This window comes from Homarus americanus, unplaced genomic scaffold, assembly GCF_018991925.1.
Source record: "Homarus americanus isolate GMGI-L3 unplaced genomic scaffold, GMGI_Hamer_2.0 scaffold41027, whole genome shotgun sequence".
Lineage (NCBI taxonomy): Eukaryota > Metazoa > Arthropoda > Malacostraca > Decapoda > Nephropidae > Homarus > Homarus americanus.
Genome location: NW_024745073.1, coordinates 3,233,318 through 3,247,931, shown reverse-complemented (window position 1 = coordinate 3,247,931; position 14,614 = coordinate 3,233,318). Strand labels below are relative to the sequence as shown.

At 38.2% G+C, this 14,614-nt stretch overlaps 1 protein-coding gene across 1 annotated transcript in view; it reads right to left on the bottom strand.

The window, feature by feature from the left end:
• LOC121878437 (G-protein coupled receptor dmsr-1-like) overlaps positions 1 to 8,096 on the bottom strand; it is an 86,803-nt gene extending 78,707 nt beyond the window's left edge. Inside the window, exon 1 of the mRNA XM_042384668.1 lies at positions 7,780 to 8,096. The gene's annotated coding sequence lies outside the window, so the exon portion shown is untranslated. The remainder of the gene's footprint in view (positions 1 to 7,779) is intronic.
• Between the last annotated feature and the right edge of the window lie 6,518 nt (positions 8,097 to 14,614).

The window sequence follows — 14,614 nt, the reverse complement described above, 5'->3', positions numbered from 1 at the left end:
TCCCTCCCGTCACAGCCACCGCCGCCTCTTGTCCTCTCTCTCTACACACACACACACACTCACATGCACACCTTCCCTCTCACACTGGTAAACCACTCCACTAAATTACATCCTTTTCTTTATTACATGCAATTGTCAATACTTTTTCTTTCTTTTTGTACCGTGAAGTATGTGTTTGTGGAATGCCTTATGATTTAGTCAGTCTCTGCTCTCTACAGTAGTGCTTTCCATTTCATATCTATTCGTATTTTTAACTTATAAATTTCCTTTGTATCCCTACCAAACTATTAACATTAATAGGAAACAATTATATCTTCTATTAGAAACGATATAACGCGGTTAGAGCTTCAGACTATTATATTATACACCAACTTTGTGTGTGTGTGTGTGTGTGTGTGCCCGCGGCCTGTCACACCACACCACCACTGTTGACGTTGATCAATCATGGTGAAACATTGCTTCATCACACCCTCTCTCTCTCGCTCTCTCCTTCCCTTTGACGAGGCACTTTGGGACATCGGTCACTAGACTCTGAAACGCTAACTGTTTAATGTATTCACTACATTGTGCTCCTCTGTTGCCCCTCCCATCACAGGCTGGGATATCCGGTGACGTCGTTCACTCTAATGTATACAAAGTGCCCGTGTATCAGGTGGAAAAGTGAGGAGAGCTCGAACCCTTATCCACATTTTACCTTATTTTTATCTATATATTACTTACGTTTTAATTACTTACTTATTAAAAGGAGTAACCAGTTAGCAATCTATTGAATCTTTATCATTTACTAGTTGATATCGTTTACAGACAGACACAACTTAGAATAATTACAATGACAAGAATAATTGGAACACAACATTGCATAGTGTAAAACATAGTCTACCGCAATACATTACCCTCGCATAGTCTACCGCAATACATTACCCTCGCGTGGTCTACCTCACCATATTACCCCACTTCGCTATATTTCCCTTACATTTAATTTACGGCTTAATATATCAACATATATCCTTCAAGAGTTCACGCCACTGGTGATATATTTGTATACCGCCCCCCTCCCCATCCTTCTCCCTCATACCGTCTCCAGGTGTCAAGGGAAACGCGTGCAAAAAGAGAGGTTTCATTAGTTGCTGCTCCATTTGTTTGTTTGTTGTTTGTTTGTTTATTCGCCAATATGTCAGACAAGTTTTGAGTTAAAATACAATAATGACCTAGTTGTTTTGCATTATTTGTTTCTTATTTGTATTTTGTTCAGGGCAAACTTTTTTACCTTTCAGAATGTTCAAATAATCTAGGCGTGTTGTATCAATAAGCGACACGACACAGATGACACAAGGCAAACAAGGTGTTAAAAGACTCTGAAGTGAAGTTAGCACCAGAGAACTTAGGTGAGTCTTTTCAGATCCAGATAACAATGTGGTTGAGTGTGGTTGAGTTTGTCAGGAAATTATAACCTTGACACACACACACACACACACACACGAGAACAAATAAAATTCCATAATTCTTCGTGTGTAGAGTATACAAGTGATCGCGGGCACGTTCGTGCCCAGTGAAAGTTTGAATGCTCGTGCTTGGCTAGCGTACAGCAAATGAGGGTGAGCCAAGTCCGTAGACTTGCATCTTTTCCATCGTAAATAAAATGGTTAATTAATGCCTTCCTAAGGAAACCATCGACATGAGACCAGGTTTGTTCCACTCTACGATTTTTTTGCGATTTTTCCACCAAGTTTGATGAAAAACAATTGAGCCGTTTCGGCTGCCCAGAACAGACAGACGGACAGACAGACAGACAGACAGACACACGCCTAGGCCTATAGTATATTAGATTCGAAGTATACAGAGGGTGTAAACCATGAGCACCGATAGATTATACATTACAGAGATCTGTATACGCTGGATACAAAGTGTCGAAATTATGTATTGAGTCCACTTGTTCGACTAATTATGACATCATGGGCAATTTACTCACGGACTTTACCCAAATCCAAAACATTTACGGCAGTTCCTATATTTTTATCTACTTTTATCTAGAGTTTTTTTTCTATTTATTGTGTTTTGCCTTCTACGTTTTTATTTTATTATCGCCAAAGAAGATAAAACAGTTCTGCATAAACGAAAATAAAAGTAATTTATCATGGTAAGACGTGAGGAAATATTTGGATGTCTTACTTACCGTCACATTACATACAGTTCCAGACCAGAGCTGCATATCTCTTTATCTCTAACTGAAAAGGCGATAACAAAAGCAAGAGTCCAGATGATCTTTTCCCCGGCGTTCTCGGAAAAGAGTGTTATTGCAGATTCCCGGCGCCAGCTTCAGTTTAGACTGTGTATGTGTGTATGCGTGTGTGGGGTGTGTGTGTGGGGGGGGGCGGAGGTGTGTGTGTGCGTGTGTGTGGGTGTGTTTGTGTGGGTGGCGTCTTAAATACTGGCAGGAAGGGAAGTTGTCATCTTTTAATCAGATCACCGAACCAAGTTGACACGTTGAGTTAAGCTGTTCTTACATGAACTTATATTTATGTGATATTATCGGCATATGGAAATTCATATAACTATAATTAATACCTGTAGCTGCATTTGCACTTATGTTCCTGAATAAACTACCTATGAATAATATTTACAATAACACAAAAATCTTTTAATTTGTATAAAGGAAAATAGAGTAATTGTTGAATCATCTCATTAAACATATATTGTGAAGTGAACATTACAGTAGCATTAAATTAAAAAGAACGAGTTTGCTGAAGAAATCTTACAGTGGGTTGTACTCTTAAATCTTCATTTTTCTTTACCCCAAAAGACAGCAGTCGTGAGGTCTCCTGTATAGGTTTTGACGTAATGTATTCAGGAGGAAAATTAGAAAACATGAAGGCTTGTGATAAGAACTTTGATGGCCTGTGATTATCCCTGGCGGACGATAGATATGTAAAATTACGATGATATACAAGGGGAATGTGATAAGAAAGGCGATAAGAACGAAAGCGATGAAGTTTGCTCGTCAATATCCTTTTACCAAAGTCTTTTCCAAAGGAGTGGGCAGAATTTTACGCCAACATGAATCCTCAACAAACACTGCAATATTTTGGCGACTCATCCGAAGTGTATGAAAGAAAAACAGGAGACTTGTATTGCATGAGAGACGTGGCGAACTTCATTTCAGTAAAGTGATCAGGAAAATTTTAAATTAAGGCGAAGGATGTAACAACAGCAACAGCAGTCAAAACGATAACAACAACAACAACAAAAACAACAATAGCAATAATAACAATAGCTACAACAAGAATAATAACAACAACAACACTAACAACAATATCAACAACAACCATAACGACAACTATAAAAACAACAACAGTAGCAACACCAACAAAAACAACAATAATAACAACAACAACAACAACATCAACAACAACAACATCAACAACAACAAAATTGACAAGAAGAGAAGGAAGAAGAGAAGGAAGACTACACACAAGTTGGTGAAGACTTGCGACTTAACATTGCCCTGTGAGCCAGCCACCGATACACCCACCACAACTTCAACTCAATTTCCTCAAGTTGTTTAAGGATCCCAGAGAGTTAACGAAGCAATCTTGGTGAACGAAATTTTATCGTGTTCTTGTTAAAACAAAAAAATGTGTTCCTTCGGTGGTTCATTCCTCTACCATTACCATCGACAGGTAATGGTAATGGTTTGTAATTCCTCAGTTGCCACAATTACCTCTGGTTACCATGGACTGGGTGACCTGTGTAAAGACATTATTAGATTGACATGTAATACTCTCCTTCCAGATATTTTGCCTAAGTAATCAGTTTATATGATAACGTGTTGTAGTGTTGTAGTGTTCCGATGGCGAAATATTTTATAGACTGCTAAAGAGTTGCTCTATTTACACACGACTTTCCAGCACACGGTCTTGAAACCCCTTAAGGCGCTATGATTTTTTTTTTCATTATTTGTTTTTACGCCTAAATCAACAGCGCCCGTATAATATTTTCTGGGAAATTTTATTTATTTCCCTTTTAACTCGACTATTGCCTCGAGCTGTTTGAGGACATTTGATGGCTGTAAGAGCGCGTGTCAATCATACATTATACCACAAATTCACGTTCGGTATTGTGTGGTGAAAAAAAAATGGTTGCCACATAGTGTTTGGTAATAGTGGAGCTCCCGTGACTTTATGTTCAGTATTATATTGACCCTCCATAACAATTGAAACTGGAGCCTATTAGAAGTGGAGTCCACTAGGACTAGATCAATTTAAGACTAATCACCAATCCTCATTATTAGGTTGGGTTAGATCTGATTGAAGCTTACCAGTCACCACGTTCAGTAGTGCCCATGTATACAGACCTACACAGTATACATTAAAAGCTACGTTACACTGACAGAAATTCCCTACACATTATTCTCACCAGACTAATATTACAATCATGTGTTAATGATGATGTCTCTTTCCAAACGATGATTCTAAGTGATGAATTATGGAACCATAAAGGACTTGGGCCAATTTAATGATTATCATCTCACCTTATTGTCTAAATCGTAACATTACCAATAACACGAAACTGAATAAATAAGATTACATGTTCAGATATTAATTTGCTCTTTAGGGTTGATTATTCAAAACTGCATTCCGCTTATTTTCGTTCGCTAAAGTTAAACACATGTTTTATCCTCGAACAACCTCACCTACCTTGATTAAAATAATTGGATCACCCTTGTTATGAAACTCACCCGGGCTCTTAGCGGGAAGGGGGATGGGAGAATGGGGGGGTGGGAGAATGGGGGGAAGGGAGGGTGAGCGGGGAGGCAGAGGCAGGGGGGCGAAGAGGAACCAATATTCTTGCCAAACTTCAAGAAAATTGGTAAGTCAATCAAGTGTTGTTTTCAGGTTCATAGGAATCACTGGCCAAGGATGAGCTGGACATAACGACGTGCGGGATAGCATTATATCTTACATTCTCGCTAGGGAGTGTAACAGTGTAACAATTTACACTCTCAATTAACCTTAAATATCCCAACAGCTTAATGTTTAGCCTTCATTACAGAATTTAACCAGAGTATCAAATTTAAAGCAAATATGTGCATTAGTTCCATTATACACCAAAATTAACATCCCGTAATGAATGTCTTAACAATATTGTAATTAAACTCGGTTATTACATTAAGCATCTTAGACGGAATGTAATCCCCTTAATGAATATAACTTCCGATGCTGAACTTCTGGTAATCTTCATATATCACACTTACACACTATTGAAGTTATGACACATTAGAAAGTCGATTATGTTGATTGTAGTGGTAAATATCGATTATAATACTAAGTCACTTCAGAATGGCTGCAATCAAGCTTAGCAACTTTAGTATATAAGGGATCAGGGTAGAATACTTCAGGGGTCAAGGTAATATACTTCACATTATTTAATACCACCATTGATAGATAAATATTATGGTAAAAAAAAACGCAGAACAGAATCGCCTTCCCTGTTGGCTGGTAAAATGTTTGTCGAGCATTCCTCTCTATCTATATTCATGACGCTGTTAGGTGGCTTCACTGCAAGGGTAAAGCCACTAGCCTGCTTGTTTTAGTATCGCATAGCGTTATACAACCAACTGAAGATCCCCAATATAAAAGCCTGAAACTCTCGTCTGGAAAGAACATAACGGAAGCTATGTTATCTTGAAGGTCATTGCCAAACACCCCGACGAGACTACCACTACCATTATCACTACCACCATCACCACTATCACCACTACCACCACCACCACCACCACTACTACTACTACTACTACTACCACGAGCATCACTTCCACCACCACCACTACTGCTACCACTTCCACTTATTCCATAACTACCAACAACACCATCCCCTCACCACACCAGCCTCGACCCTGATCCATACCATCACTCCCCGCACACACATACACACACACAGGAAGAGTCGCTACTCTTTCTTTTACTGACAAGAGGACTCTTCCCTTTACCTGCCCACACACACACGTACCTCGCATCTGATACCCAGGTAGAAGCAAGACTTTTATTAAGTTCAGTTCTTGTTCCTGAATTCTGGGAGTCTGGAGGTTATGTGTATTTTCCACACACACACACACACACACACACACACACACACACACACACACATTCGAAGAAATTTCTGAGCCACTTCGCAACCTCCAATACTCTTATCTTGTTTCCAAAAGAACACAGAAAGTAGTGCAGTATTTGGTGATGTAAATTCCCTATAATACAGAGACCACCCAAAAAATTCCTCATTTTAAGCAGAAGTTAAAATGTTTTCGTGCATGTGTGGTAAAAAGAAACCTTTAATGATAAGTGGGGGTTATATAATTGGTCCGTTTAATTTGTCAGTGTTCGTACGGTATGTGTTTAAATTGTCATTGTGTTTGTATTCATGTATTTTTCTTTTGTTCTTGTTCTTGTTAAATTATTTGATTACGTGTTCATCCTCATGCGGATATTTTTCCATGTTATTTAAGCTCTGTCGAAAAATATTTAGGAATGTTACGACTCGTGTGAAGGTTTTTTTTTATTTATTTTTAATGTGTGTGTGTGTGTCTGTCTGGCTGTCTGTCTGCCTGTCTGTTTGTCTGCCTGTCTGTTTGTCTGTGTTTAAAGGTGAAATGATGAAATGTTGTAAAATTCCCTCGAAGGTATACAATTTTTGCAGACCGCGTTTTATATATACAAGTTTGAAAGGTATTTAGAGGTAAGGTAAGAGTGCTTTTGAAGGTGAGATGTTATGGGGGGGTGATTGATGGTGAGGTGTAGTGAATATGGTGAGAATATGAGTGACTGTAGGAGCGTGAGTAACTGTGAGAGGTGTGAGTGACTGTGGCAGTGTGAGTAACTGTGAAAGTGTGAGTGACCGTGAGAGGTGTGAGTGACTGTGGGAGTGTGAGTGGCTGGAATTGTAAGTAATTGTGAGGTGTGAGTGACTGTGAGAGGTGTGAGTGACTGTGGGAGTGTGAGTGGCTGGAAGTGTAAGTAATTGTGAGGTGTGAGTGACTGTGGGAGAGTGAGTGGCTGGAAGTGTAAGTAATTGTAAGGTGTAAGTAACTGTGAGAGGTGTGAGTAACGTGAGAGATGATGAGTAACTGTCAGAGGTGATGAGTAACTGTGAGCGGTGTGAGTAACTGTCAGGGTATGAGTAACTGTAAGGGATGTGAGTGACTGAGAATGTGTGTAACTGCAAGGTATGTGAGTGACTGAGAATGTGAGTGACTGGTAGCTGTGGTGAACGCGATAATATAAAGAACACACACACACACACACACACACACACGGCTTGGACACAGATAGAGAGATCAATGTTGTCGTGCCAATGTTGGAAGACTTGTCAGCCTCGTGATAACTTAATAGCGTGTAAATCATCGGGGATTTTAACACTGTTTCAAAGATCTTCCTGGATAATCATGTAATATCATATCTACATTATTATTTCCCTATCTTAAACAGCAATTATTGAGGATTAATTTCTCGTTATTTATTTCTTATGGAAGGAGAGTATTATTTATTTGTGTATGTATGTGATTTTGTATTGGTAATTTTTCGTATAGGGATTGTATTTGCATATACATAACATCATGCGTTTGGCTATACATACCTTTTCTTACTGTAAATGAAAGTAAATAGTTTTTTCTATGCTACTTAGCACATATTCAGTCAATGTTCACAAGATGCATATAAAAATAGTTTACATACACAATAAGTGTCTAAGCAATCAATTAGTATGAAGTAAAACGAGTCAAATACTTACAACCCCAAAAATTCAAATTTCTTCCTTCAAATATCTATGTTCCCGGAAGACGTCCACATTAACATAGAGCAACAGGCTGCCACCCGTCTCTGAAACTTCCTGGTGTCGTGAGAGAATTATAAATCTCTGAGTATTCGTCCGAAAGTTTTCTAATTCATGAATCACTATAGCCACAGAGTTAGATTAGTTAAGGTTTGTTAGTTATCTGGAGACTTTCAAGTTATGGGGGAGTGACGGAAGGAGTATATGTGTGTGGTCTGTCAACGAAGTAGGACTACACACCCAGCCAGCCTGCCCGCTCCCTACTGTGGTACAGTCACGAGGCTGCAACCGAACTGAGCTGGCCTGCGTCTCACGCACTCTCTCACTCACCCGTGAACACAACGCTCACTCACTCGCCTCCACGCACGCGCCTCATACACACACACACACACACACACACACACACAGGGACGAATGAAAGTCTATATTCCCATACACATCCAGACATCCATACTTACATGCGTATAACACACACACACACACACACACACACACACACACACACATGGATGCATTCATGAAAGTGAGGCATTTTAAGTATGATATTGAAGAGTGAGAAGCAGATATGAGGAATAGTGAGAGAAATTAAGTATTTGAGTAGGTGGGAGGGAAATGTGGGAGAGAAGAGATGAAATTAGGTTAGGTGATGGGAAAGGAGAGTTCAGGTTAGGTGAAGTGATGAGGGAGGAGAGGTCAGATTTGGTTGAAGGTGAACAAGTGGAAGAGGAGACGGCTGATGGTAGTAATTAGGTGACCAGGGAACTGTGAAGGCCAGTGTCAAGTCACAAAGATTGGAAATATCTCTCCTTGATCTATCGACTATTGTACCACTACGATCCTATTACAATTCAGCATTTTCCTCCCCAACAAAAAAACACAAAAAATCTTCCCAAATGTTTTTAAGTTTTCTTCGTCATGAAAGAGTTTATATATCGTGATGTCAAATCGTTATTCTTGTCTTCAGGCATCAAGAGGTTATTGCTTTCATTTCGAGTTTATGATTATCTATAAGTCTGTGTGTTTGTCTGTATGTGTGTTTTTCTGTATGTCTGTGTATTTGTCTGTATGTCTGCGTGTTTGTCTGTATGTCTGTTTGTTTGTCTGTATGTCTGTTTGTTTGTCTGTATGTTTGTGTGTTTGTCTGTACATTTGTGTTTTGACTTTACGTCTGTGTGTTTTCTGTATATCTGTGTGTGTGTGTGTCTGTACGTGGGGTGTATTTCTCTGTACGATTGTGTATTTGTCTGTACGTTTGTGTTTGTCTGTACGTTTGTGTTTGTCTGTACGTTTGTGCTTTTTCTCTGTGTATGGCGAAAAATAATATTTTTTTTTTTTTTAGAATGGTGTTTAGTCTCTTCAGGTAAAATAATGAAGACTAGAGCTGTATCTGACTGCTTCGTTACGGCTATGAACATGTAAATATCTAGACAATACATCCATTTCGTTTTTAAATATGTAAATGTCATAATAAGAACAACTTACCGGAAAAAATAACACTGGCTGTTTAGGTCTGGCTGGAGACAAAACCATTCAGCTTCCGTACAGAAAAAAATAATCTTTAACATGGTATTTTTTGTTACATCGCCTCTACAAAATACCACACATATTAGCTCTACTGCTACAGGAAAATGTCACATATTGCTCCATTGCCGCTACAGCATCGCGCATATATTGTTCCACTGCCACTACAAAATGTCCCCTCGCCAGTAAAAATGGTTCCGTCTCTACTTAACCAGGGATCGACAAGGGTGAGTGAATGTCAGCATCGCATCCAATACAAAGAGGAATTTCTATTTCAAACTTTATGACTGCAATTAATCAAGATTTATGGCCACACGGGAAGGGGCGCTCCATATTCATTTTTAACTGAAGTACCCAATTTTTTTCTGTGATTTTGTTCTGTGATTTTGATTTTCATCGCCCCTCCCTCCCTACTTCCCCTTTCCACCCACCCACCCTCCCAACCTCCTTCCTTCTTTCCCTCCCTCTCTCCTGCCCTCCTTATTTCCTTTTTCCACCCACCCTCCCACCCTCCCTCCTTTCCTCCTTCCATCCCTCTCACACTGAGGTGCTACAGACTCCCTAATACCTGTCAACTTGCATTATCTTCTCATCAGAATCTTATGATGCGTCTCATCGCTCTTTGTGAGTATCAGAGCGAGTGAGAAAGAGGGACTGACTGAGAAAGGCTTCGATGATGGGATTGGATTTGTGTTTTTGTAATCGAGTAGTGAAAAGAGATGGGGGGAAAATTATACAATGGGGAGTTATATACTGTAATAAAGTCTTCCTAATGTGAAATATCCTGTTTTTATCTCGAATGTTATAGAGGAGGAACTAGTAATTAATATAAGATAGGGAGAGAAAGGAATAGGTGATAAATAAGATCATTACTAAAGATGGGTCAGTCCCCCCTCTCCCCTCAAACACACAGCACCAAAACTCTAGAAACTTACAACAGGAAAAGTTAAATGCTAAATACTTAAGAAATCTTGTTGTGCTGTACCCAGAAAACAAAGTCTGGTTGATAGTCATGGCTAAATTGCTCAAGTTATTGTGCTCAAAATTCCCAAACACATGAATGTAAAACAAGCAATTTAAGCCCATACTCCCTTAGGCAGGAGGGTGCGACGGGAGACAATATTGAGCGGAAACGTAAATATTTTCCATCATTATTTCCAACGACTCAGAGGGAAAAAATAACCTCTAAAGGACTGATACAATTCATATGGTCTTTACCAGTGATTAAAAGCAACGGTGCCAAAAATATTATGGAATAAATAAGACGTCAGCGTAAAAGGGAAGAATAAAATACGCATAAAACAAAAACCAGATTATAATTGGTAATTTGAGAAGGCTGCAGGAAGATTTAATACTGATATGTGAGACCAGGAACGAACACATACCCTTGAAAATATTGCCCTGATAATATTTTAGCAGTAAAAGCCTTTGTATTCGGCTATTGTTAGATGAGAGAATCTGTGTAATGAAGCGGGTGTGGTGTTATTGGGAGAATTGGTGTTGTATCGTTCTGGATGTTGAAAAGCAAAGGTTAGACTGGCGGTGCTGGTGCTAAGGGGGGAGCCCAGTCATTAATTTTGTTGGGGTGAAACAGAGATGTGATACGCTTCCATTGTCACCTCACAGAGAGAAGAATTCCTAGTTTTAATGTCAAGGGAAGGAAGGACTGGAGTTAGATAAATGGTTACTGGACTAATACAGTGTTTCTCCACGGGAACTCAACGAATTATTAGCTTTTTGTGATGAAGGAGTGATGTACTACAGTTAGATAATAATAGAAATTAAAGTCAAAGAAAAAATACTTGATATGTTTCCATAAGATGATAACTTAGTAAAATTATCTCGACAGAACGCCTCATTAGTCTGTAAAGTATATAAGCCATTTCAATTTTTTTCCCTCACAATAGTTTTTGTTTTTCATGAAAGAGCTACATGAAAAAAAGATTGGTAGGTCTGTTGGCAAGATTCTCAAACTGGGAAGACATTGTGTTGTGGCAGTAAGTCAGGTGAATATCTCACCTCAACGACCAGTTTGTCTGGGAGTTTATGGAAGGTTAAACTCAGTTGGCAGACACTGGAAGGCAGGAGACTGCCAGTGAGTGGTAACAGATCTAAAGTTGCACTTATGAACAGTGTCAGGGATAATTTCTCCCTACATTACCGAACATAGTTCTTGACGGTTCTCACTAAAAAAAATTTAGGGGATTCTTGGTAAAGGACAACGAGTCAGGTGAATGAGGTCGCTGTTTAAAGCTTTCCTGAGTAACTGTAATAGTCTGTCCTATTTGCCAACACTTGCCGGAACTCTCCTGTACCTCCAGTTCCCATTTAACTTTCCTAGTGGATTAACACCATTCATTGTCCCGGAATTTTTCTTGCCTTTACAGAGATTTATTCAAGAGACTTACCATGTTGATTTGCTATTCATCTTGTGTTACTCATGTTATCATATCGCTTACGTATCTAAAACGAATCTGATAAGCTCTATAAGTCGTGTAGTGTTCTTAGACTTCTGACTAATGAACTCAAATCGAACAATCTGGCGATGGTGTTTCTAAACATCTTTTAGTTTAGTTAGAGATTCTTTCCTTCTGCATTTACCCTTACGAAACTTGAGACTGCCAGACGTCATTTACAACAACGTCTTATGTTCTCTCTCCGTGCTTTCACCGAACTATGCTCTAAAGTTACGTTCATTAGTATGTTTGTGTAACGTAAAGAAGAGGCATCACACAAGAGGGATGCCACATTAAGATGGAAGGTATTTTGTTATATATAAATATATATATATATATATATATATATATATATATATATATATATATATATATATATATATATATATATATATATATATATATATATATATATATTTATATACCAGACGTACAATCTACCATGTAACCCAAATGGAGAAACACCAAGTAAAGAAGATACATACTTTCCCAGCAACACCTCACAGTACTTCTCCCTCCTCAGCAGGTCTACTCCCAGGTGGTACTCAACACTGAAGGCTTCCCTCTACCCACACCCATTATGGAGGCCCTTGGGAAATGTTTTAGAAACGCATATAAGGTTCCTAGGCTTCTTATCTTCCCAAGAAAGTAGATTACAAGTGATTGAACTTTCTTTTATTGCTGGAAAACTGATGTTAAACTGAACTGGTATGAGTAAAGGTATTCATTCTACCAGGCGTCAATACACATGTATTTTGTTTTTCACGCTAAATCTTCCATTTTCCATGTTAAGAATATCAAAACGTGTTTTTTGTAATCTACTCATATGAAACAATTTCACTGCATATATCACACTGGCTATGCTCATATCGATATCTTTTCATCCTTTCACCTTCGTCTCTCGTCACTGTAAGTTGATCCATGATTACTCTTGATGAGAGCTACACAGATGGTTTAGCCCTTCCAGCCTCAAAAGCCTAATAAAAAATGGAAACAGACACAGCAATGAGGTCTTCACAAAGAGATCTATAAACAAAAAGTTTTCATCAAACGACTAAAATGTTTTATTGCAGAAATAATTCCTTGGCCACCAGGTCAGAGATTGCTGATATCGGTTCAGAGGATTTTACAAATTGTTACAGTTACCAATATCTACGTTATAAATCACATATCGAAACGTGATATGCAATATTCAACACGTCGTAGTGCGGCTGATTCAACAAACGACCCGTAAATTCATTTCATGCGTGTTGATAACCATTTTTTTTCTCTTAACAGTAGAAGTGTTTGATGTGTAACATCTATTGATAAACCTCGTCGATTTACTGTATATTAAAATATAATATATTTATTCCATGGATTATTTTTACGTTCAATGGTTGTCGTATCTAGAGTGATTTTTTTCTATTTAAAAGCCCGGAGTCGGGTGGAAAAACTTACATGTTTAATTAATATTTTTGGTGAAAATTATTTTTACCCATGTATTTGATCACATTCAATAAGTTTTTACCGTCATGGAACACGTAATTTTCCACTACATTTGTATTTCAATTTAAAATATATAATGATTGTCAAAATCTGGGAAAATTAGACTGGTGTAATAATTTTTTTCTAATACGGGTAAAGCATTAGTGAATTAATATTTACATTTTTTCTGGTTGATTTTTCTTGATGGGAAGTAGAAGGAGGTAGAGTTAATTCTCGGTTGTGTACTGAAGGCTTAGTCCTCAGTGTGCTATATCCTCACCGCCCGTTAGAGTCACTTTCACTTTGATTCAAAATCAATTTTCTTTTTACTATTACTGTTACTCTCTACTATTACTTAATTTCAACAGAAAATAAAATATATAGAGAAACACACACTTTATTTGTGTTGGTGTATTATAATGGAAAATGATCAATTCTCATTAAAACCCATAAATAAAAGTGAATTAAGAAGACAAACAGACAGACAGACAGATACATTGTATACCTGTACTGTCTAAGTATATAGTTTACCTATACTGTCTATGTATACCTGTAATGCCTATTTATATTGTACAGTGTACTTGCACGATGTAGCCATTAGGTATTGCATATACATACATACATACATACATACAAAGTGACGGTGGTGGCTTCATTGATATGACCTGTAGTGATGATGGCGACCTGCATTAGCAATGGCAACTTAACTAACATGAACTGTAAATAGTGGTTGCTAAACTGACCTGGCCTGTAATGTCAACGACCTGTAAAGTACGGTGACCTGCAGTGGTAATGACGTGCATGGGGGGAGAGGGAGGGGTGAGGAGGAAGGGGAAGAGATGTGAAGGAAGGGGGAAGGGAATAGAAAATACAAGTAAATAATACCCAAGATCTCCTCTAAACGTATATCAATTACACTCAGTGGTGGAAAAATACAATTGAAAATATTTGTCTCAGATGTGACCAGATCCATCTCACCAGTACGGTAAGAACCAACCACATTAATCTTGGTAGGGAAACAAAGATAGCTTGTCTTGGCTAAACATGTGGAAAATACTACCAGAGGTGGAATTACCGTAAGGTACTTGTAGTGAGACAGGAGAAAAGACTTTGAAACGTTGAGTGTGATCATATTGTGATCTTTTACAATATTAGGAAATGGCAAAATATCATATTAACTGATCAAATGGCTGGCAATAAATGGGAAGCACAAAATAGAATATTGTTATGTAGTTTTATTTTGATGTAGCAGTTATGATGAGAATAATAGTGATACCCAGTTTTTTCAAGCAAACGGGGTGTGGGAGTTGCTAGTCTCGTTCACATTATTAAGTGTTTTCATACATATC